At 45.4% G+C, this 25,664-nt stretch overlaps 1 long non-coding RNA gene and 1 pseudogene across 1 annotated transcript in view; one reads left to right on the forward strand and one right to left on the reverse strand.

Moving 5' to 3' along the window:
• Positions 1–25,664, forward strand: part of LOC144791174 (uncharacterized) — a 217,669-nt gene that overhangs the window by 155,453 nt on the left and 36,552 nt on the right. The window lies entirely within an intron of this gene.
• On the reverse strand, positions 24,965–25,664 carry LOC144791173 (max-like protein X pseudogene; annotated as a pseudogene).

Consider the following 25,664-nt stretch of genomic DNA (forward strand, 5'->3'; position numbering starts at 1 on the left):
CCAGGCGTGAGTAAAATCCTCCCGGAGATGGAATGCGGTTAGCCTAGATCCTGGCGGAAGCAGAACAAGTTGGTAAATACTGGAGGCATGCTCTGCCATGGCCGGCTCGGTTTTCTGTGAAACTACAGCATGGTATCGTTTTATAGTTTATGAGCTCAAAATTACATATTTGAAATCAGGGAACTTGTATGCATTTTGTATTAACTCGGCCGGACAGACCGGAATGTTGTATGGTTCTAATTGTTGATGTGGGAGCTTTATGAAATTCAGTGACTTTTGTAGTGTGTGATGCCCACAGCGGTACGCCGCTTCTCGAGCTTCAGAGGATGTATATGTGTTCGAGAAGGTTCGTGTGGGAATTGCACCACTTCTCTGGCAACACTTAGGACCTTTCTGTCATAGGTCTGCAGATGATTTTGCAACTGTAACCTTACTACATAGAATCCGTAAGGTTATATATTACTATCATGCCTAGAGGTGGGCGAACTAACAAGTTAAGAGGCAGAGCCAAAGCTGAGCCACGGATCTGGCTTGGTTCTGCGAGCCCGTGTGGGAGCCGAGCCATAAAAATCGTTGATATGTAAAGCATGCAACAAACATCAGTAAAAATATCAAAAAATCTCTTCAAAAATTCAAGTGTGTTTTACCTTAGCACATCAAATTATATCACTGCATTTGGAGGTAATTATTAAAAGCGATAATTTATAAGCATAATCTTAGAAACCTTTGTGCACCCCACCCTGATGACAATTGCCTTTGGTGAATTAAGAGTTGTCAGTCATCATCGGTCCCTTGTATGTGGCCTAGATTCTTAATATATGGAGCAACATTTTATTTTATTAAATTAAACATAAGTGTTTTTTGTACATTGCACATCCTGAATTTGAATGTGCTTGTATGAGTAACAAGCATTGGCATAGCCAATAGGTCTCGCCTTTGGGACCTTATAAGTGTTTAGTTATCCAGCACCATATCCTTGGTGCAACAACATCAACTGCTGCATGGCTAAACACTTATAAGGTTCCAAAGGTGAGACCTATTGGCTATGCCAATGCTTGTTTCTATTTGTATTCTTTTAAATTATTTTGTAAAAGTTGTTGAGCTTGTGTGTATTTGATTATGAGTGAGTCAGAGGATGAATGCAAGAATGAGTTGATGGATGGATGGATGGATAAATGGACGCATGAGTATAACGATGAGTGACAATGTACATGTATGATGACTGACTGAGTGCCTAAACCCATCAATGAAACTTAATGCACTTTCATTCATAGGCCGGGCCTATGGTCATGGTCAATGCTTGTTTTAACTTTGCATGGCTCTGGAAGGGGATGAATAGAGCATGGGATAAGGGGAGAGAGAAAGAGAGAGTGAGAAAGAGAGAAAAAGAGAGATACTTGGCAAAGCTAAGTCCAAGAAGGAGACTGTGGGGATGGCGAAGAGAAAATGGGAGGGAAAAAACACAAATGAGCAGGGGCGGCCTTAGGCATGTGCAGGCTGTGCACCTGCACAGGGCCACAAAACCCCAGGGGCCACCACGCCAATATATATCCTTAATATAATAATCCTCTGAGGATATATACATATTTGCGTGGCGGCCCCTGGCAGGGATTTGGCGGCCTCCGGCTCTGTTCCACTTCCAAACATCCTGACCCCCCCCCCCTCTTCACTGGCCTCCGCGCTCCGCCCCACCTGGACCCCCTCTTCCGGGGCCCCCTACCTATGCTCCCTGCCCAGGGCCGCCATGAGCCTAGAGCCGCCCCTGAAATAAGAGATGGTGTATGAGACAGGAACAGAGTAAGTGTTGGAGTTTGAGCAAAAGGTTGCTATCTTGGTGCCTTTTTTGGCTCAGCTCGTGCTCTTAGAACCAAGCCAGCCAGACCCTTAGCTCGGCTTTACCCACACGGTTGTCTAGCTTCAGGCTCCCCCACCTAACGTGCACACACTTTACATGGCAGACACGCTTAACCTCATCATTTGGTTCCTCGCTTTGTAGGCTTCAGTTACTTGAGGTTAGTGAAATATGCAACATTAGATTTTAATGTGCCTGCTGAGTCAGGATGGGATTCCCAGCGGGCTTCCGTAGAACAGAATTAAAACAAAGGCCGACGCGTGCGCAGGGATGGAATGTCTGGCAGCGCGGGGCAGGCGGGATCCGAGCTGCCTGGGATTTTACCTCACGCGCCAGACGAGCCTCCTGGACTCCCTCATCACCACTCGAGACCCTCGGCAGCCTCGCCAAGATGGAAGCCGAGCTCCTTCAAGCTGCACCGACAGAGGTGTGAAGCTCCAGGACGATTACTGCCCCCTGTGGCTGCTCTGTGAAAAGTGGTAACCAGGGCAACACAAGGGATGTCTACTGACGACTTTTATATTTGGGCTTAATTATCAGAAATGGTAAGCAGGGCAGTGCAAGGGATACTTAATGTATAGGGGGCAGTACCCGGCAGTACAAAGGGACTTTGCTGACTGGTCCCTGCTCACAGTCTTTAGCAGGCAAGGAGTAGGCGGGATACTAGCTGACACTGCTGCCGTAGGTCCAGTGGCAGTGAGGCCCAAAGCCCTAAGGAGCCAATTGAACCCTGATTATTGCTGCAGTTTTCCACCGCAATAGCAATCAAAGTCGCCAGTTTCCTTGTTTGTTCAAAGGCCGAAGGCGTCCTTGCTGTCATCTGGGAGCAGGTATGATGTGAGAATTAAAAAGTGACCATGCAAATGTGTATTTACTATCTCCATGTTGCACTGAGCAGTCATGAACAAAAGGGAACATAAGGTGTGTTTGACGCAAAGATAGCAAAGATTTTTATTTCAAACTTTATGAAGTTAATTTTAAAACTTTGCAGTCTTGGTAGACTTTAGGAAATGTGTGCAACTTAAAAAAGACTGGTGAGTAAGCGTCATCTAAAAGTAAGTTTGCAGGGAAAAAAAAACCCCAAATCCACTTTTATCAAGAACATTTTCTCGCAAAAACGTACGTTTTTGTGAAGCGAATTTAGAATCTCGGCAGACTATGCAAACTGTACAAGTTACGAAGTTTGTCTAAGTGGCGAAGTAGGACATTTCGTCCTCTCATCAGCCCTCTCAGGGAACCACTGGCCATACAGGACACTGGAAAACCTGTGGGAGCCGAAGGAGAGTGGGCTTCTCTTAGGATGTAAAGCTAAGGGAGTCTCAGCCCACACACAAGCAAGTGGAACACAATTTTCTTATATGAACATACGAGATTTACTGCTCTGGTTGAAAAATACTCTAATAGTCTTGGGTATCATGCCAGAGCCGGAAGACCTGATGTGTTCTCACCTTCACCTATGCTTGCAAGTTGTAAGTGGTTACAAAGGGTGCTTACTGTCCTACTAAAGGTTCAATTTGAGAGTGACTGAGGGTGCTGCCTTGACCCTGTGCATAAAAGACACAAATGTCCAACTCTTCACCAACTGTACTTAGTGTAAAAGGGGCCTTAGGGCCACCTCACGCCGTGCATGTGACCTCTAAGAGGTAACTGCTCTACTAAAGGTACTTTGTTAGAGGTGACTAGACATGCCTACACCTGCATGTGCTCACTCTTCCCTTGCCTGTACCCTGAGAGAGGTGCTTACTGCCCCACTGCATGAACTCTTAGAGACTAGCAGTGAGGGTCTCACCATGCTTCCGCTGCATGGATCCCTCAAGACACGATAGTGGGGCATGCTGGCCCTCTCACACCTTACATGTAGCTTCTAAGAGCAAGCATGGCTCCTGTTAGAGGCTTTTGGCCAGCGATGGTTGGCAATATGTGAAACTGGTGGGCTCAAATCATTATCTCAGAATTGCGGCAAGTAGGCAAAATAAGACAGCCCAACTCCAAATGGAGGGGATTATTCCCACAAGATTTTTTTAAAATATGGCTGAAGGCGGGAACATTTCTACAACAGGTGCAGCCCGCCAAATACACTAAGCAAGATTCCTCTACACAGAACTGGTACCTTCTTATAGTGCACTTAAAGTGTTCCTCAAAAACAAAACGTACAGCCGGGTGATAGTACTACGCAGTTCCTGTTCCGTGAGTGAGAAATATTTATTGCTGCTCCCAATGCTTTTATCATTAAAGTTTGTACTATTGCTACCAAAGCTCTCCCTTCTCTTTGTGATGGAAGCTTGCAGCATATACATGTTCTCTTTAAGATCCTTTCACTATGGTACTGCTGTGCTTTATCTGTTGTGAGGAAAGTTTTCACTGAGACCTCGTACAAGTAAAGATCTGAAAGTAAATCTGTCATGGCACATGGAAGGTAATTTAGAAAAAAAGGTATTTTGCAAGGAGAAATTTGAAATAAGAGAAATAGGATATAAAACCGGTGGAGAGGAAAACAGAGTAGTCTCCAATTACATGGGTGTCAGGTCTTGGTCTCCTGAGTTACTCGGAGTCACCATGGCACTGGACCGTGGAAGAAATGAATGGTCAGCATCGGTCCTGGGTCAGACTGGCGGGTCACCAAGACACAAAAGCAGTAAGTGCACGCTCCTAGGTCTGCAATTGTGTAGCCTTATCCCTGCAAGCATAGAGCGTGAATAACTAAGGACGGAACAGGCTTCCTCCAGGACCAACAGGCAAGGATGTAGAGTGGCCTGATGACCTGCCTTACCATCGATGGAGCTTCTTTGACAGTTCCTAAAGAGGGCTTCAATGTATATATGTGTAGAGAGGCTTCCATAGCATGGGTTACCTATGGAGCACCTGAGCCCTGTTCATTGGATCATTGAGATACCCAGACAGAGAAGGAAGGAAGAGCAGGTCAGAACAATACCTTCCCGGAAGCTACATAGCAAGAACCTGGACTTCAGATTCAGGAAAAGTTTCCATGGGACATCGCCAGCGGCCCTTGATATTACCAGTCCCCAGCCCCCTCCCTGCAGATGCAAGTGCAGGGTTATGTCTGGAAGGGACCAGCTATACCTATTCTGAGGTATAGCGGGTATAGAGATCTGGAACCAGGACAGCGCCGGCTCCAGATCCATCCCTCAGGACCCAGTGAGGGAGAGTAGCATGCATTAAACATAAACAGTATTCAAAGTTTCCCGTCAGAAAAGTACTGCCATCATAATATAGTAGTTTTTCATTTATTCCATGATTGTTCTGTGCTTTTAATGTTGTATCTGCCAAACCTAGGCGCTTACTGAAGCTCTCTGGGGATATATTCAGAGCCCGGGTCATGGCACAGATACTGCCCTCCTCGCCGTCATCGAGGAGGCAAGGCGCATACTGGATTCAGGAGGGTCAGTGGCAGTGATCCTCCTGGATCTCAGTGCAGCCTTCGACACAGTTAACCATCGTGTCCTTCTCCACCGACTCGCGGCAGCAGGGATCACCGGGACGGCACTCAGCTGGATAGAATCCTTCCTCACCGGACGCACGTTCCAGGTATGGGACGGCAATTACCACTCATCCACCCTCCCCCTCACAAGCGGGGTCCCTCAGGGATCTTCCCTGAGCCCGACGCTTTTTAATGCATATATGGCCCCTCTTGAAGACGTGGTGACACCATTTGACATAAAAATGGTAAGCTACGCTGATGACACTCAACTGGTCGTCTCCTTATCCCAACTAGTCGACCACCCAGAGAACCTGGCCAACTGTCTCACACAAATCCACAGCTGGATGAGTGATTCATCATTAAAATTAAATGAGTCTAAGACGGAAGTGATGCTCCTGGGAAAACAATGGACGACCATCCCCCCAACAGTCTGGCCCGACGTGTACAGAGAAATCCCTTCTCCGAAGCGTGAAATCAAAACCCTTGGAGTGTGGCTAGAACCTGAGCTCACCATGAAGACGCAAGCGGCCAAAACTGCGGGTACCTGTTTTGGGCTCATGCGTACTACCCGTAAGATTCTCCCCTTATTACCACCTGCTTCCAGGAAACTCCTTATCCAGGGACTAGTATTGTCCCGTCTGGATTATAGCAATATGGTCTACCTGGGAGCCCCAGAGGCCACATTGACGAGACTGCAGCGGACACAGAACGCTGCGGCACGTCTGCTCATGAACCTTCCCTCGAGAGTGTCAGCAAAACCAGCCCTCAAGGCCCTGCACTGGCTCCCTGTGCGCCAAAGGGTGGAATTCAAAGCCATGTGCACGACACACAAACTAATCAACTGATCTGGCCCTGCGATCCTCAGCAGCTTGGTCACCCCCTACAAAGCATCCAGATCCCTCCGTTCGGAGAATGAGCACTTAGCCAACATCCCCAAATTCAAAAGGACACGCACAGGAGGACGACGATTCTCGGTTCAAGCGGCCATGGGATGGAACTCCCTCCCACGCACCCTCAGACTGGAATCCAGTTACCTGGTTTTTCGCAAAAAACTGAAAACGCACCTATTCCCGAAATAAATGTCCCTCCTCCCTTCCCTTCCCTCAATGGATATCAGCCTTTTTACAGCGCGGGGATGCCCTTGGGTCACCAGGCGCTATACAAATCGCTAAATAAAAATAAATAAATTTATAAATCTTGCACTCACTCACTCTGTGCTCCCATTGGCTGTTCTCTCTCCTGGCGCAGTGCACAATGTTTTGCTTCTCTGTGCTGTAATTGTGCAATGTTCATTGTTGACAGCCTCGGCACGTGTCCGCCCGCTCTCTGCGACCTGCAGATGGTTCTTGTGATTTTGATTTGGGCCTTTCATGGGTCCTGCCAAGCATCTGACAGGCTTCCGGAGATGAAAGAAGACAAACAAGATCCTGGCAATGGAAAGTGCAGAAGATCACTGGGAGAAGGAGGAGGACCTGCCATTTGTTATGCTGTGGGGTATTTATATAGTGCTAAATTGAGGCCCACTGTGCGTGTGTGTGTGGGTGTGCACGTGCTTCTGAAGGTTAGTCATTTAGCTGAGTTTCCTGTAAAGATGCATGGGCAAAGGCTACTATGTGTTTTAGACTAAAGCAAAAGACACAAATAATGGACGGAATACTGAACAAAGCAAACATTCACCCCAGTCACAAGGATCTGGGTTTAATCCATCATTCTTCTGCTCACCACAGACCCCACCCCGGTTTGGAGCCAGCCATATGCAAATCAGTCTTGACCCTGCCCCTCATGGGAACAGTGCAGCCCAAACTGCAAGGCCAGGTCCTTCCTGGACCGGAAACAATCATCCTGGGACCGTTTTTTTTCTCAAAAACGTTTAGTAAGTGCTTAAAAGTTGCAATACATAGGTTATAATGAAGTGGTACCTCTCCCCTTAGGGAGGGCAGTCCACTTTAACTTTTGTTCAAATGCATTTTGACATTTACATTCCATTAGTTTGGGATTTAGAAATGATTTTCAATACGCACCATTTGAAAGAGTACAGTGGGCAAGGAGGGGTTTGTTTACAGTTCTTCCTCCTCCTCACTTTCCTTTTCGTCCATGGCTGTGTAGTCTCTTAGCAGGCTGTGCACCATCCTGCGACATGCTTCCCTGCTCACCACCTCTCTGTTGGTCACCAGGCGGGTCCTGGCTTACAGAAGAATGTCCTTCCCACAACAGAGGAGTCTCCAGCAGCCCTGGATAGCTCCCTCTGTGTGTGTCCCTGGAAACAGCCCATACAGCATGGACTGGTGCGTTACATTCTGGGAGGGGATGTGGGCTTCCAGCTCTTGTTTCAAGGCAGCCTGTAGTCTCTGGGCAAAGGGGCAGGCCCAGAAAAGATGGTGTGCAGATTCCTCTGCGGGACAAGCCCTTGGGCAGTTCCTGTGTGGGCAGAGGCCCCTGCTGTGCATGAATGACCTCACTGGCAGACCCCCTATCACGGCCATCCATGCAATGTCCTTGTGTCTGTTGATCAAAATTGGGGAGGATACATTTCTCCACACATGCGTTGCCGGTGGCAGGTCCCTCACTGGTTCCGTGGTGTCCCTGGTCCTGATGAGTTTGTGGATTGTCCTGGGCTTCCAAAGGCTAGGAGCAACACAGTTCAGCCCAAATTCTTCCACAAAATGTTCTACCTCCCTGTAGTACAATGGAAGGTCCCAGTTGAATGTCAAAGCATTCTCCCACTTATCCCATCCCAGCAGTCTCCACATCCGGGGACTGGTTTCGGGGCATCACCCTGCATTAGCCAGGCAAGCTTGAATCCAGTGGCATTTATATAGCGCTTTCTACCCCTGATGAGGCATCAAAACGCTTTTTTCGGCGAGTAGCACGCTACTCCGGAACCCATAAAGGATTAGTGTTGAATTAGTATAGTGAAAAATGAAAGTAATATGAGTGGTGGATAGGGTAATCATTTATTTGGATTCAGAAGGATAGCGAAGGGATAGAAGAGGGAAAAAGGTTTGCATTATATAGCGCTTGTTACCCATGATGGGGTGTTAAAACGCTTTTTTCAGCAAGTAGCAAGCTACTCCGGAACCCATGAAGGATTAGTGGTGAATTAGTATAGTGAAATATGAAAGGTATTTGAGGGGTGGATATTAGTAAGTTATTTGGATTGAGAAGGATAGCAGTGGGATAGAAGAGGGAAAAAAGGTTTGCATTTTTATAGCACTTGTTACCCCTAATTGGGGGTAGAAGCACTTTCTTGACGAGTAGCACGCTACTCCGGAACCCATAAGGAGTAGTGGTGAATTAGTATAGTGACATGTGAAAGTAATTTGAGTGGTGGATATTAATCAGTTATTTGGATTGGGAAGGATAGCGGAGGGATAGAAGATGGAACAAGGTTTGCCTTTATATAGAGCTTGTTACACCCTGTGGGGTGTTGAATCGCTTTTTGGCGAGTAGCACGCTACTCCGAAACCCATAAAGGATTAGTGGTGAATTACTATAGTGAAATATGAAAGTAATTTGAGTAGTGGATATGTTAGTCAGTTATTTGGATTGAGAAGGATAGCAGAGGGATAGAAGAGGGACAAAGGTTTTCATATATATATATGCCGCTTGTTACCCCTGATGGGGTGTTGAAGCGCTTTTTCTGCGAGTAGTACGCTACTCCGAAACCCATAACGGATTAGTGGTGAATTACTATAGTGAAATATGAAAGTAATTTGAGTAGTGGATATTAGTCAGTTATTTGGATTGAGAAGGATAGTGAAGGGATAGAAGAGGGAAAAAAGGTTTGCATTTATATAGTGCTTACTACCCCTAATGAGATGTTGAAGCACTTTTTTTGGCGAGTAGCACACTTCTCTGGAACCCATAAAGGATTAGTGGTGAATTAGTATAGTGAAATATGAAATTTGAGAAGTGGACATGTTAGTCTGTTATTTTTATTGAAAAGGATAGTGGAGGGATAGAAAAGTGAAGGTTTTAGCCTTTTTGTGCAGGTCATAGCAGTAGTGGTAGGCTTGGGATGAGTAAAAAGGGATGTGACAGGGAAGAGCCAGAGGGAGGAGTTTAGAAATGCTTGTTTTAGGGGATTAGTATAGTAAAAGGGGTGCCAGATGGTGCAACGAGGGATGAGTAGGGGAGAATCTAGAAAGGGCTATTTTGGAGGAAGATCATAATGGTATGGGTTTTTGAGATCAATGAGAGAGTGGATGTAGAGAATATATTGATAGATGTATATGGTGACAAATAGGGTAGTGCATTGGAAAGAGTAGTAGAAAGGTTTGAGATGAGACAGAGAGTTGAGGTAGAAGATATATTGAGAGAGGTAGTAGGTGAGAAATAGGGTAGTGCATTGAATATGCTGAATCAGTAGAAGGTAATAAATATAGAGATCCATAAGTACATGGAAAGTTTATAGATGCATAGAGGAAGTAAGTGTATGTAGATTAAAGATATTGATAGAGGTATAGGGTGAGAAATAGGGTATTGCATTGAATATGGTTATTTTTGTTGTTGAGGGAAGTAATAAATATTTAGATCCAAGTTCATGGAAGGTATATAGATGCATAAAGGAAGTAAGCATAAGTAGATTAAAGATGCATTCGACAAACTCAGGTTTTCAAGTGTTGAATTCAAAAAAATATTTTACACATAATTATTCTACATGTATATACAAGGCAATACACATATATAGGTACAGTTCTATAGTACAAATAAATGCTTATATACAGAGGGATATGCTGTATATTTCTGATTGCGTATGGTGCTTATTTGGGGAAGAGCCAATTTTTTAGTAGTTTTCTGAAGATTTGGTGGTTGTCGGTGGATCTTATGTTGGGGGTAAAGAGTTCCATATTTTGGCTGTATGAACAGAGAAGGCTGTGCCACTCATGTTTTTTTTCTTGTATCTTGGGATTTTGAAGCGAGGTGCCACCCTAGAGCGGATGTTCCTATGATGAATGAGTTTGGTGATTTTATTCCTGATGAAGAGCGGTCCCATTCCATGTATTGCTTTGTGGTTGATACAAAGCAGCTTGAACGTGGATCTTCTAGTAACCGGTAACCAATGCAGGGCTTTCAAGGCAGGGGAGATGTGGTCTCGCGGTTTGATATGCAAGAGTAGTCTGGCAGCCGATTTCTGAATCTGTTGTAGTCTTTTCATAGTCATTAAAGGTGATCGGTGGTAGAGGCTATTGGCGTAATCGAGTTTGGATAGAACAAGGGAGGTGGTAGCTTGGACCTTGTGTGGAAATCCCAAATGGGGGAAGATTCATCGCAGAGTTTTTATAGTAACAAAGCTTGATCTTGCTAGTTTGTCTACTTAGGCATTCATCGATAGCTTGGAGTCCATGGTCATTCAGAGGTTTCTTACTTCCTTCGATATTTTAGGCGGTGACCCCAGTTCATCAGGCCAGGCGGCAAGTGGGTCATAATGTGAGTATTTCCATTTTGGAAGCATTCAACTTGAGATGGCTCCAAGTCATCCATTGATCCACAGCTCTGAGACACCTGAAAATTGGCGAGTTTGCAATGTCTTTGGGGCATTCCAGTTGAAGGAGTATTTACATGTCATCTGCATAGTTCTAGCACGTGAGTTGAAATTGATTGATCAGTACCGGTAATGACGTCATGTAGATGTTGAAAAGCGTGGGCGAGATGATAGAGCCTTGGGGGACCCCAGCTTTTGTGGAGTATGGTTTGAACGAGAATGGTGGGGTATGGATGATATTAGGTCTGTTTCGAAAGTAGGACGTGATCCAGTCTAAAGCAGTCCCCTCTATGCCGGCTTTGTGGAGTCCTTGTATCAGAGTGTCATGGTCAACTGTGACAAAGGCAGCCGAGAGGTCTAAGAGGAGTAGCGCAGCAACCCCGTTGAGGTCAACTGTGTTCTTCAGGTCATCCGAGATGGCAAGGAGGGCAGATTATGTGCCTCTTCCTGGACGGAATTCTGTTTGGAAGTCTAAAAGTATGGCATTGTAGTCAATGAATTGTGACATCTGGGCGAATGCTGCTCTTTCTATCAGTTTGTCCAGGAAAGGTCCATTTGTAATGGGTCTGTAGTTGTCAGGGTTCATCGGGACCAAGTTTGTTTTCTTCAGTAAAGGGCGTATGTATGACTTTTTGAGTTCTTCTGGAAATATTCCTGTAATTAAGGAATCATTGATGATTCTTCGTATTGGAGTGGTAGCAGAGGTTGTTTTGAAAGTTTGCGTTGGACACGGGTCAGAAGGGCTGCCGGCAGGCTTGCTTGCTTTGACCAGGTCCATAAATTCATCGTGTGAAATGTGTTGGAAGGAACGAAGAGACTGAGTTAGAGTATTCTTGGACTGTTGCTTTGTAAAAGGGTTAGTGCTGGTGCTTTGTCTCAGTTTTAAGTACAAGTCCAACCTGTCAGCTTTGTCCATGTAATGATTTGCCAGTTTGTCTTTGAAATCTTGAGTAACTAGATGAGTTCCTTCTAGGCAATTTGGTTTGCGAAATTCATTGAGTATTTTATGGAATTCTTTATTTGCGCATTTAGCATTTAGAATTCTGTCTGAATTTCTTTGCTTTTGTGACAGCTAACTTGTATAATCTGTTAATTTTCTATAGGTGAAGTTTGTCTTGTTTGTTTTTTGTTTCGAGCCAGGCACGTTGCAGCTTTCTAATTTGTAGTTTTATGTCTTTTATCTCTTTATTTCTCCAAGGTGCTTGTTTTCTTTTGTTCTGTTGTGTGGTTCTGAGTGGTATCAGGATATCAAAAGCTTCCTGTAGCCACTCATATAGTTTTTGAACAGAATTTATTGTTTCCAGATCTGTACTGGATGTTAGTTGTGTTTCTAAGTGTTCCACATTGAGTTTGTTTCACAGTCGACAGGTGAACGCACATAAGGTGATTTTAGGTGAGTCCCTCTGTTTTGTTTTATGTTGGAAAGCAAGCAAATGGTGGTCTGACCATCTGACCGGAGTTATAGTTTGAAAGGTAACTAGTTCAGTATTAGCAAAATTGACATCTAGGATATGTCCAGCGATGTGTGTGGGTTTGTGGACAATCTGATGCTGGTTCAGTGTGTCTAGAGCAGTGATTATTGTTTTTGGATGGGTCATATTGGGTTTGTCAAACCAAATGTTGAGGTCACCCAGAACACATAGGTTGGAGTGTATTGTTATCAGGTTTGAAACTGTGTCTAGAGGTGCGTCTGGGAATGTCGCCTTGCTAGGTGGAGATCTGTAAAGGAGCAGGATCTTACAGGAGGAAGACGGTGTTGGATTGCATCTTGTGAGAAGAGCCTCACAATTCTTTATGGAAATGTCATCAACTTTAGTGATATGTAATGTTTGCCTGAACACAACATCTAGACCACCTCCTTTTTTGCCTATACGATTTTAGGTGATCGTTTGATAGCCTAGAGGAATGGCTTCATGCAGGACTGGGGCCATATCATCTCCCAACCACGATTCATTTATGAATAGTATGTCTGGTTTTGTATCGGTGAGAAGGTCGTAGATGTGATGTTTGTTTTCAGAGAGCGATTGAGCCTTTATTAGTAGATAGTTTAGAGAATGAGCTTTGGTGACAGTGAGACTTTGTTTTGTAGAAGAGTGATCAGTATAGTAGCAGGTGTGATTTTAGTGCTGGTATTATCTGTATGAGGATAGCAATTGTGTAGCTGTTCTGTAATGTGTTCCTCATCCAGCAGGATAAGAAGGCATTTTTATGGGTCTGCGTGCGTAGGTGGTGGAGACGGTGTTTGAGAGTGAGTTGGTGCGCTGTGTTGTTTTTGTAGTGTCACCTTGTTGTGCAGTAGTCATGGAGAAGCAAAGTTATGATGTGTGGCACATTGCTTATATTGTTTGCGTATATTTAGGGCGGAAGATGTAGGAGTCAGTGGTGGTGCAGCATGTGGGTCATGTAGTAAGCTTCTTAATTGTCCAATGGATGAGAGGCGGTTGGAAGAGAGTTGCTATGTTGCTGTATGTGTGTTAGGTGTGGCGGAAGAGAGACAGCTTTGCAATGAAGTTTGTTAATTTGTGTAGTTTGAAAGGTGGGTGTATGATTGTATTTTGTGACTGTAAGTATTATGAGGTGTTGCGCTTGAGAGATTTTGTTGTGCTGTTATGTATGATGTTTTGTTTTTGAGGAGTAGTGAAAAGAGGTGCTGATGTATTTGTTTTATCGGATGGATTTGTTTGTATACTATTGTTTGCGGATGGAATTTGTAAGGTAAAGGGGGTGGTGATGTGCTTGTGCGTAGAGTGTATGTTGTGTGTAGGAGGGGATGAAGTAGATTTAAGGCTGTTTGTTTTAGACCTGTTTGCTGCAAGAGTTAAATTGGGTGGTGCTGTGGCATGTAAGTATTATGTTATTGTGGTAGAAAGAAGAGGAGGGTGTAGGTTGGACAAATGATGGAAGGTTAATTATGGGTTTGCTAATGATAAAAAAGGGTCAGTTGGGAGTAATTAGAGTGGGGAGTGTGTGTCTGGATGGGTTGTAGTAAAGTACGGTATGGATTTTGGTTGTGTTAGTGATGAGCGCATTGGTTAGTGGTATAGGATAGAGTTTTTTACTGTTTGTGGGTAATGATGGAAATGTGTGGTAGCTGGAATAGAAGGGTATATAGATGTGGTTTGTGTGGTTCTGCTGTGTATGCTGGCACATTGATTTGTGCATAGGGTTTCTTTGTAGTAAGTGTGTGGTGTATATTTGGTGTGAGTGTGTAACTCTGTGGATGGTGTAGGGTGGGTATTACTGAATGGGAATATGAGCAGCATTTATGGCCCTGGTCGTGACCAGTCTCTAACAGGCTCAAACAGGCAACTGCCCTTGTCCTTTCCGCCCTTAGCCTCTCCGCCTAGGCTGAGACGCCTTAAGCCTTAGCCTGTTATAGCCCTAGTAGTCAGGTGACCCCTTCTGCCAATGGGAACCCTAGCCCTAACCCTATCCAATCACAACACTAGCCCTAATATCTAGAACCAATAGGAGACCAAGACCTTACAGCCAATCAGTGCTGTGCTGGGTGATGCTTTGGTGGTGCTGAGTCAGGCTGAGGTGGTGGTGCTGTGATGAGGTGATGCTGCGCTGATACTGAGGTGGTGCTGCACTGTTATTGAAGTGGTATTGCAATGGTGGTGTTGCACTGATGAGGAGATGGTGGTGTGCTGATGCTGAGATGGTGCTGTGCTGATGCTGAGGTGGAGCTTTGCTGGTGATGAGGTGGTACTGCTCTGATGCTGAGTTGGTGTTGTACAGGTGGTGGTGCACTGATGAGGAGGTGGTGCTGTGCTGATGCTCAGGTGGTGCTGAGTGATGCTGTGGTGGTGCTGAGTTCAGACTGCAATGGTGGTGGTGCACAGATGTGGAGGTGGTGCTGTGCTGATGCTGAGTTGGTGCTGCACTGGTGGTGGTGCACTGATGAGGAGGTGGTGCAGTGCCGTTGCTCAGATGGTGCTGAGTGATGCTATGGTGGTGCTAAGTGATACTGATGTGGTGATGCTGCGCTGGTGCTTGGGTGGTGCTGTGCTGAGGTGATGCTGCGCTGATGCGGTTCTGTGCTGATGCTAAAGTGGTGTTGCATTGGTGCTGAATTACTGCTGAGTTTGGGCTGTGCTGGTGCTGAGGTGGGGTTTTTCTGGGGGTGGTGCACTGATGCATAGTTGGTGCTGAGATGGTGTTGCACTGGTGCTGAGGTGGTGCTGTGCTAATGCAGAGTTGGTGCTCGACTGGTGGTGGTGCACTGATGAGGAGGTGGTGCTGTGCTGATGTTGAGGTGGTGCTGTGCTGTTGCTGAGATGGTGCTGTGCTGATGCAGTGCTGTGGTGATGCTGAGGTGGTGCTGTGCTGATGCTCAGGTGGTACTGAGATGGTGCTGCACTGCTGCTGAGTGGTACTGACATGGTGCTGAGGTGATGTGTGCTTGTGTAGAGGTGGTGCTGAGTGATATTGAGATGGTGCTGAGTGATGCTGTGGTGGTGCTTAGGTGATGCAGTGCTGGTGATCAGGTTGTGCTGAGTTGGTACTGCACTGGTGCTTAGGTGATTTTGCACTGGTGCTGAGGTGGTGCTGCATTGGTACTGAGTTGCTGCTGAGGTGGTGCTACACTGATACTATGGTAAGGCTGTGCTGGTGCTGATTTGGTGCTGCACTGGTGGTTATGTACTGATTCGGAGGTGGTGCTGTGCTGATACTGAGGTGGTTCTGTGTTGGTGTTGAGTGATGTTGAGGAGATGCTGCTCTGGTGCTGAGGTGGTGCTCAGTGATGCTGTGCTGGTGCTGCGCTAATGCTGAGGTAGTGGTGCTGCACTGATGCTGAGGTGGTGCTGCACTGGTACAGAAGTGGTGCTGTGCTGGTGCTGAGGTGGAGCTGTGCTGGTGCTAAAGTAGTGCTGCACTGGGGCTGAGTGATGCTGACATGGTACTGTGCTGCTGTTGTGGTGGTGCTCTGGTGCTGCTAAGTGATGCTCAGCTGGTGCTGCTGATGTTGTGCTGAGTGACGCTGACTAGTGCAGAAGTGGTGCTGCGCTGATGCTGCGCTGGTGCTGCGCTGATGCTGTGATAGTGCTGAGGTGGTGTTGCATTGTCTACTTGCAGGATATATTGATAAATATCCTCACATTGCATGCTGCATTTGGAGAGCACAAGGAGGCATCCCTTGATATTAGTTTTATTTCAGCAACAATTTAAACCTAAAAGAAAGCACCACAATTTAAAGAGTGCAACTTCCAGCTGCTTCCATTTTCATAAAATGGAGCAATAACAGCATGTTTACCTCTTTAATCGTATCCAAATAATCACACTGTCAAAAGCACAATGTAAATAGGTTGATCCTGTTGGCAATCGTCTTAAATTACACTTCCATTAGGTAAGTATATTATATATGGTTTGGACATTTGAGGTAATGAAACCAAAAATGCTATAGGATGAAAAACAACAAGTGCTTATGAAACCAAAGACAGTGGAAAACACGATAAGGACATAATTTGCAGCACTCGGCTGAGTGTGTTCAGAAAGCCCGACAAGCCCAGGCAAAAGAAAACAAGTACGCCGAAACAAACATATATGGCCAATAGTGAAATGATCCGTGTAAAAAGGCCAGTCTTCACGGCATAACAAAAACAGCAAAAAGAGGGACAAAAGTAAACTGCTCACCAACGAAAACAAAGGAATTTTGAAAGGCACATGAGGTAACTAATGAAAACAGATGGGTGTGCTGAAAGCCCACACAGTAGATACAGCATGTCTCGAGAGACAGCAATTGCACTGCCTAGGCGAGACCTAAAAAAGGGCAACAGGCCTTCTCCATCTAGGCAACTAGGATCTAGAACAACATTCTTGTATATATCAGAACTGCCAATTTAAGAAAGATCATATGACACATCTCCATAAAGAATACTACATCATGTTCCATTAACAGTCTACTCTGCCCTCCAGAACCCAGCGTCTCTTCCAACCACTTGTTGGCTCAGCATTTACCTTTGACATTGTATGCCTTTTAGCCATTTTTGTGCTAGTGCAAACACCCCATACTTACTTGCATATATTGGTTTGAGAATGCCTGGAAGAGTTTTTCACATGATTATGGCTTTTCAGTTTAGATTTCATGGTTGTTTTGGATTGTCTTCCCGTCAGGTTTTTCTTCTTTAGCAAATATTTCTGCACTCCTTTGGTTGTTATTTGGTGATAATATAATCCTGGAGTATACCAGGGCTTTATGTAGTTTTTATATTTTGTACTTTGGACATCTTCTTCATGGCTGCTGACTTGGTGGTTTTTAAGAGTGTGCCTGAGCACTGTTGGTCGATGGTCCACAGTGTGTGAAGTTAGGCCGTGAAACAATTCTTTCAAGATTCAAGTCTCTCACAGAGACTTTGGCAGCCTGGCTTAGGGTTGGCAGATTGATGCTTGGGTTTCTCCAGTATTAGGGGTGTCTTTCATAGATTCACATGCTTGAATATTCCCCGTCGTCGAAGTGGGAGTCCCACGGTACATAAAATAGCAGTAACATATGCATGTATACATGAAAATATCATAAATAAAATATACATACATATAATGTAATAAAATGTAAAAAATGTTTTTTAAAGTACCATAGAACATTATAAGCCCATTGAAAAGCCTAAGGGAGAAACTCACTTTAGTAGCATATTAGTGTCATTATGTGTTGGTTCACATTCCAGCCAATCAGGCTGTAGCCTCCTCTAGAACCTTCTCCTCAGAAGCCCAATTCCTCAGATTTTCTACCGCACATCGTGTGAAGGGAGTCTCCCTGAGCTCTGCTCAGTTTTTTCTTCAACTCTAGCTGTTTTTTCTTCAGAAAATGTCTTCAAATAGGAAATCTTTATTTAAAGCCTGCCCTTCTTGTGGTAAACTGCGCCTTTTCCATGAGGATCCACACAGTAAATGCATTTACTGTCTCTACCCAGACCACGAGGTGAAAAACTGTAAGTACTGTCGCACTTTTCCTCCCAAGACTCTGAGGGATAGAGAGGCCCGTCTCCTTCTGTGGCTACAGAAGTTGAAGACTTCAGAGTCTGTGGTTTCTGAGGTAGAAAGTTTGTCATCTGGCGTTTCAAAATCCTCTCAGAAGCGTGGGTCTGAGACTGAGGTTTCATCTCCTTTTCTGAAGAAAAGTAGACTGTTGGAGTCCTCCAGGGTTGTCTCCCCACAGGATTCGCTTCAGGGCACGTCTACGGGACCTGGTTCTCTGACGTCTGCGCCCAAAGCCTTGCCTTCCACTTTTAAATTTGGCGTTGGCTCGTCGACGGGCTCGTCGACGCGTCCGTCGACGTCTTCAGCGACAACGAAGTCTGTGACTGTAGCCTCTTCGTTGACGACGACATGTACTATGTCAACCAGTGCTACGTCGACGACGATCACCTCGTCTACGATAGCCCAGGAGGTGAGACCCATTGCTTCTATTGTGAAGATCTCGTCGACGAGTGTCAAATCAAAACCGTCGACGAAGAAGTCATCGTCGACGCTTCCCTCGTCGACGCGAACCCCGTCGACGAAGATCAAGTCATCATCTAAAAGCAGCTCGTCGACGGGCCCATCATCGTCTACGGCTGTCTCGTCGACGGCGCCTCCGTCGACGACCATCATATCATTGTCGGTGACTTCGTCGACGGCTGTCATCCCGTCGACATCTACATCATCGTCGACGAGTAAGGCTCCAATCTCGTCGACGGCTCCGTCGACGGAAAAGAAATCTTCGTCGACGAAGAAAAAGCCTTCATTTTCAGCGTCGATTACATCTATGGAGACGACACAGACGCCTCAGGTTGATTCTAAGACGGGCTTGTTGACGTCTCATCAACCTTTGGCCACAGCTACCACTTTTACAGTGGTTACTGCTTCTTCTTTGAGGACAGTACCTCTCATTCAACTGAGTCCAGTGAGAAGTGGAACTCATCTTCCAGACCAATTGTTTCAGTCTGGTGAGGAAGAATCCGGAAACGATTCAGAGGAAGAACAACTATTCGGACAGGCATCTAGTCCATCTGATTTGCACATTAAGTGCCAGGAGTATAGTGATGAGGGTGACGAAGTGGATAACGTCGAAGATGGGAATGAATTATTTCCTGTTGATGAATCAGAACCAGTTACTTCGGAGCCGGTAACACAAATACCATTATCTTTGGTCATGAATCTGCAGCACATGCTAGATGACTATAACCGCAGGTTCCCTACATCTACACCTGCCTCTCCAGCACCACAACTTCCTCCACAGCCTCAACCTCAACTTCCTCAAGCACCTGCACCTGTTCCACCAGCGTCACCGGGGGTACTCGTCCTGACACCGACAACGAGGATCCTGATCCTCGCAACACTGATAACAACGACAATGACGTTGATATGGATGAGTGGGACAATTACAGGGCTCAAACACCTTCCACTCCGCCCACCTCACCTCTAGCATCGCCTCCAGTGGATATTGCAAATTTCCATAATTTGATGGTCCGTGCTGCAAAGCGTTTTAATCTCACTGTCGAACAACAACAAGATGAAAGTGAATGCTTCTTGTATGATTTTAAGGACCTATCACGAAGGCAATCCCACACAATACCAATCATTGGCTATATTTGGCAGGCGGGCCTTAAGTTAATGGAACATCCAAATTCGGTACCTGCAGTTTTGCCCAGATTGGACAAAAAGTATAAGGCTCCGGCGTCTTCCCCGGCCTGTTTGGTGTCACAACCGAAAGCAGATTCGGTTATAACACAGGCAGCACAGAAAAGATCCCGCAATCCTGCTACACCACTCACGTCCCCTCCTGATCAGGAAGGCCGTAAGTTGAATTCCATAGGCAAAAAATTTACAACCATGGCGGCTACTACTATGAGGGCGGGTAATACCTTGGCCGTTACGACCGCCAGATGTGGTCCGAAATTGCTGCACTCATTCCTCAAATACCCGATGTCATCCGTGCAGAAGCGCAGGCCATTATTCAGGAGGGAGAGATAATTTCATCCGAAATTATTGATTGCGCGCTCGACATTTCCTCCACGGGTTTTTGTCAATTGGCTGGGGCTGCAGTCTTGAGGCGTCAAGGCTGGTTGAAGTCTACCACCTTCCATCCAGAGGTACAGGCAAAAGTCATGGACTTGCCGTAAGACGGGGATTCGTTGTTTGGCAAACATGTAGATGATGCCTTTGAGGCGATAAAAAAGGACACCGACACTGCAAAGTCCTTAGCAACCCTCCAGTATAAGAAACGGCCCTTTCGGGGGGCACGAGGTAGAGGCGGGGGTTCCTCTACTTTTCGAGGATCAGGTCAATATCGTTCATACAACACCTACAACGATAACCGGCAGAGGGGTTCCTACCAATCCCAGAATCGTCAGTCCACCGCCAGACCATACCAATGAAAAACAACATATAGAGGTGGCTCAAACAATAAGAAGCAGTGACAGTCTCAGTTCCTTTCTTCTGCCGACTGTAAATCTTGGAGGTCGCATCTCAAAGTACTTTTGCAAATGGTCCGAAATCACCTCCGACCAATGGGTCCTGGACGTTATCTCCAAAGGACATACCCTGGAGTTCGCAAAATTCCCTCCCACACGTCCACCTTCGGGGCCACCCTCTCCCCATCTCGAAGAACTTTTGGCCCAGGTGAAATTGATGATCAAAAAAGGAAGTCATCGAAGTAGTAGAAACCCCTTGCCGCAAGGTCAACGCGGCAAGGGGTTTTATTCCCGATTTTTCTTAGTCAAGAAAAAGTCGGGGGAATGGCGTCCAATTTTGGATTTACGGGCCCTGAACAAGTTTATCATTTCAAAAACTTTTCAGATGTTAACTCTGCTTCAAATTCTGAATTATCTCAATCCAGGGGAATTCTTTTCAACGATCGACCTCCAAGACGCATATTTCCATGTGCCAATTCACCCCAGACACAGGAAGTATCTACGCTTCACAGTCGGACAGCTGCACTTCCAATTCAAAGTCCTACCATTCGGCCTTCGATCAGCGCCGAGGGTCTTTACCAAGATCTTGGCCCCGGTTGCTGCCTTCCTGCGTCTGCAAGGCGTCCAATTTTATCCATACCTGGACGACTGCTTCATCAAGGCCAAGACTTTCCACCTGACGGAGCAGCACGCCCAAGTCTGCGTCTCCCTTTTCCAATCCTTGGGGTTTTCAATCAATTGCCAGAAGTCACACTTTCATCCGTCGCAAAGGCGAGATTTTCTCGGAGCCTCGCTAGATTCTCGGCAGGGGAAAGTGTTTGTTTCCCAAGAAAGACAGGACCGCATGGTAAAGATGGTGCGCTTCCTACAGTCAAAACTGTACGTTTCTGTCCGAATGTTCAAATCATTCCTTGGCATGGCTTCCGCGTGCATCCAACTTATCCCCAATTGCAGATTGCACATGAGGGCTCTACAGGAGGAATTAGACAAACAGTGGAAACAGGTGTCAGGGTCATTCGAGGACAAAGTCCTTCTAACACCTCGCATCCAGAAAGCGCTGGAGTGGTGGGCTCACCCTCCAAACATATCTGCGGGCCGTTCATTCCAAGACGAACCTCCGACTCTGACGCTTACAACAGATGCGTCTCTCGAGGGATGGGGAGCGCATCTCAACGGCATGTCTGTAAAAGGAAAGTGGACGGCGATCCAACGTACTTGGCATATCAATCGCCTGGAACTCTTGGCGATTTTCTTGGCCCTAAAGTCCTTCCAGAGGTTAGTGCAGGGACACACTCTGCTGGTGAGGACAGACAACACCACCAGCATGCACTACCTCAACAAACAGGGCGGCACGAGGTCTCTCCTACTTTCACAACTGGCACAAGAAATATGGGATTGGGCGATTCAACACCAAATTCATCTCACAGCCATCCATGTGCCGGGTGTGGCCAATGTTCTGGCGGACTCACTCAGCCGGGCGTCGTCAGACAATCACGAGTGGGAACTCAACCAACCAACCGTCGATTTCATCTCCTGGTGGTGGGGCCAGCCGCAGATGGATCTTTTCGCGACTGCTACCAACAGGAAATGCCAACGCTTTGCAAGTCGGCATCCCCACAGAGAGTCGAGCGGAAATGCATTTTCGATCTACGCTTTCCCTCCACTTCCTCTAATTCCTCGCCTGTTACACAGGATGAGGTTTCAACCTTGCAACATCATCCTGATTGCACCCAAATGGCCGAGGCGTCCATGGTTCACGGACCTGCTCCTATTTTCACAGTCCGACCTGATACCGCTTCATCCTCTACCTCACCTCCTCACGATGAAGCAGGGACAAATCTGTCACCCGGATCCGGCATACCTCCAACTCCATGCCTGGAACCTGAATACAATGAATTTGCACGTCTGAATATCGACGAAGACTGCAGAGAGGTGTTAGCGCGCGCTCGCGCTCCATCCACCATTAAAACCTATCAGTTAAAGTGGAAGCGTTTCTGTGTCTGGTGCCACACTAAAGGTTTGGACCCCATGACTGCAAAACCGGAACAGATCTTGCCTTTCTTTTTATCCCTGGCGAGAGCAGGACTTTCACACTCAACTCTTAAAGTGTTTCTGGCGGCGATTTCCCGCTTCCGTCATGATGGTTCTACATCTCTATGTTCCTCGAGAATCATTAGGCAATTTTACAAGGGCCTTTTTAGGATGTTTCCACCTATTCGCCGCCCTCCACCTGCTTGGCGCTTAAATTTGGTCTTGTCTCAACTGCTTCTACCTCCATTCGAGCCTATCCACTCTGAAAGTCTAAAATTTCTCACATGGAAAGTTGCTCTCTTGCTCGCCTTGACTTCCTCGAGACGTGTCAGTGACATCCAACGAGGCTGTGATATTGCGAACTAATCCTAAATTCATTCTGAAGGTTCCCAGTGACTTTCATCTCAACGAACCTGTAATCCTGAAGACTTTCTTTCCTGCTCCGCAAACTCCAGCTGAGCGGTCATTACATTCATTGGATGTGAAACGTTGTCTCAAATTTTACATTCAGCGAACTGCAACTGTCAGAAAGTCAGATCAATTGTTTGTGGCGTATGGCCCAATTTGCAAAGGACAACCTGTTACCAATCAGACCATAACCAGGTGGATATCCTCTACCATATCCTTTTGCCACCAACGGGCTGGGAAGCCCCTTTCTGCTCCAGTTCGTGCTCACTCAACTAGAGCGGTGTCTACTTCTGCTGCTCTTTTTGCGGGGGTACCCCGGAAGCAGATCTGCAGAGCTGCTACTTGGTCGAGCAGCCATATTTTACAAAACACTACTGCCTGCAATCAACAGACGCCGCGGATACGGCAGTAGGTCAAGCGGTGCTGCGGAATCTTTTCCGATAAAGGTGAGCCTCTGTTGCTACCCGCCTCCAGTCATAAAGGGTTTTCTATTACTATTTAGTATTTATTGCATATTGACTTATATGTTTACCTTACTTGCTTTGGTATATCACCTTTATGACTTATGTGATGATTTACTGCTTTCTACTCTTATTCAAGCATGTGAATCTATGAAAGACACCCCTAATACTGGAGAAGAACAAAAGTTACTTACCTGTAAACTGTGGTTCTCCAGTATTGGTGTCTTTCATAGATTCACATGCGACCCTCCCATCCTCCCCTCAGAGGCTCTCTTCTCCTCAGGCACTTTTACTTACTTTGTGCTACGAAAATCTGAGGACTTGGGCTTCTGAGGAGAAGGTTCTAGAGGAGGCTACAGCCTGATTGGCTGGAATGTGAACCAACACATAATGACACTAATATGCTACTAAAGTGAGTTTCTCCCTTAGGCTTTTCAATGGGCTTATAATGTTCTATGGTACTTTTAATTTTTTTTTTTACAGTTTATTACATTATATGTATGTATATTTTATTTATGATATTTTCATGTATACATGCATATGTTACTGCTATTTTATGTACCGTGGGACTCCCACTTCGACGACGGGGAATATTCAAGCATGTGAATCTATGAAAGACACCAATACTGGAGAACCACTGTTTACAGGTAAGTAACTTTTGTTCTTCCTTTGTAACAAGCTGGAGAAGAAGCCAAAGGCTATGGGATTGTGACCGTCCACCCATTGGTTGTAATTTGGATGTTGAAGATGCTTATGATGAAGCTAGGTATTCTCTACATCATGTCCCCCTTTTATGGGTTGATTTCTTCACCAACTATTGAAAGAGACATCACTGAGGTAGTTCGATATGGAAGGAAATAATTTGTCCAGCGAGTTGGCAGTCCAGAGGTTGAACTCTTAAAAAATAAGATGAGGATGTTGGTTTGAACGTGAATTATCCTTGTTTTCTCCCTTTTCTCACAAACGTGATTGCTATGTCACAACCTTACCTCAACGGTTAAACATTTCTATTTTTTCTTAAATTGCATTTTGGCCCAGCTGTACAAAGCCATTTAGCATTTCTTAACGGGCCAAATCACTAATTCTGCCAGTTAAGAAATGCTAAATGGCCTTTTCAGATGTACAAAGAGCCAAAACTGGTTGCGACTGCGAATTAGGAATCACAAATAGGGATTACATATTTGCGATTTGTAAAGCACATGTACAAAGCATTTCCTAAATGCAAATTGGGCATTTCCGAAATGCAATCATCGACTTAAAGTCGATGGTAACCATGTGCAAAATTAAAAAATGCATTAAGAAGCTCTTTTTTATTGTGACATGAAGTGCACATATGCACTCAGGGCATATGTGCATTTATATGTGTACTAGGAAATTCAGGGTGCCTCCGGGTGGGCCTTCAGCCCAGAGGCACCCTTGGCTTTGCATTTCTTAAATTATGATTGCTTATTAGGAAATCGCAATTTAAGAAATGCAAACAATTTCCAATTTCGCCCATAGGCAGGAATGCAATACCATTTCCTATTTGCGATTCCCTAATAGCGTTTCCTAATCTGTATAAATGGCTGTAAGGGAATCCAAATTTTGTACGTATCCTTTTGCATTTCTTAAATAGCGATTCCTACGGAGTCGCTATTTAAAAATGCATACAGGATCCTTAATACATCTGGCCCGTAGTATCTAGATTATCAGAGAATAATGCAAAAAGCTCCAATTTCTACTTTGATTTCATAGTCAATGGAATAAAAAAAATGTCACAACATATTAGAAAAAAATGATGGAGCTCATATGTTTAAGTGTCTTCTGGTTAAAACCCAAGACGGACTTCAGTGTTGGAACAGAAGCATCCTTCTTGCTGTGCTAGTGGACAGGATTTCGGCTTCTTGAAAGATTATATCATCCATAAATTGAATTGCTCAACTGATATAAAATTCTCAACAAAATGTCTTTAGTGTTTGTGGTTTGCAGTGCTCCTAAATCCAACCGAAGACACTTGCTGACAGCTCCTGAAAGCTTTTTGCAGAGATGGAGGCAAAATAACTGGATCTATGATGCTCCGGAAAACACTAAATTTCACCTGATCTTTTTCCTCAAGTGGGTCACTTTGATGAGCTTTTACAATCTACTCATAGTTGGACTTCATAATCTTCAAGGCCATGGCATCTTTTCTGAGGGTAGGCATCTCTTTTTTCTGCTTCTTGTTTTCTATATGTGAAAACTGAATGTAGTAAATTATTTTCTGTAGGATAAAAGCGTTGCTCATTTTGGGAAACCAATTCTTGCTGCAGGCACGTGGGTATGATGGCTTGTAAATCGTCATAACCTTTCTTGAGTACATCTTTTCTCTTCCATTCTGCCTGGGTTGGCTTTCTACGGTCCTTGTAGAACTCTTTGGCAGTGTTCTGTCTGTAGTCACTGTCCTTGTCATCTTTATCTGGTATCGAAGAGGAGCTGGTCGATTCATTACTAGCCGCTCTCTCGATGCTATGCCTTTCCTACCATTAAACAGCGTCTATTCAACTCCATTGTAGCCCAATGTGCTGTAAGCCTGACAGAGGTTGGGAAAAACGTCCTATAACTTATTCTCAGGATCCAT

Source organism: Lissotriton helveticus, chromosome 11, assembly GCF_964261635.1.
Source record: "Lissotriton helveticus chromosome 11, aLisHel1.1, whole genome shotgun sequence".
In the NCBI taxonomy this organism is placed as follows: Eukaryota; Metazoa; Chordata; class Amphibia; order Caudata; family Salamandridae; genus Lissotriton; species Lissotriton helveticus.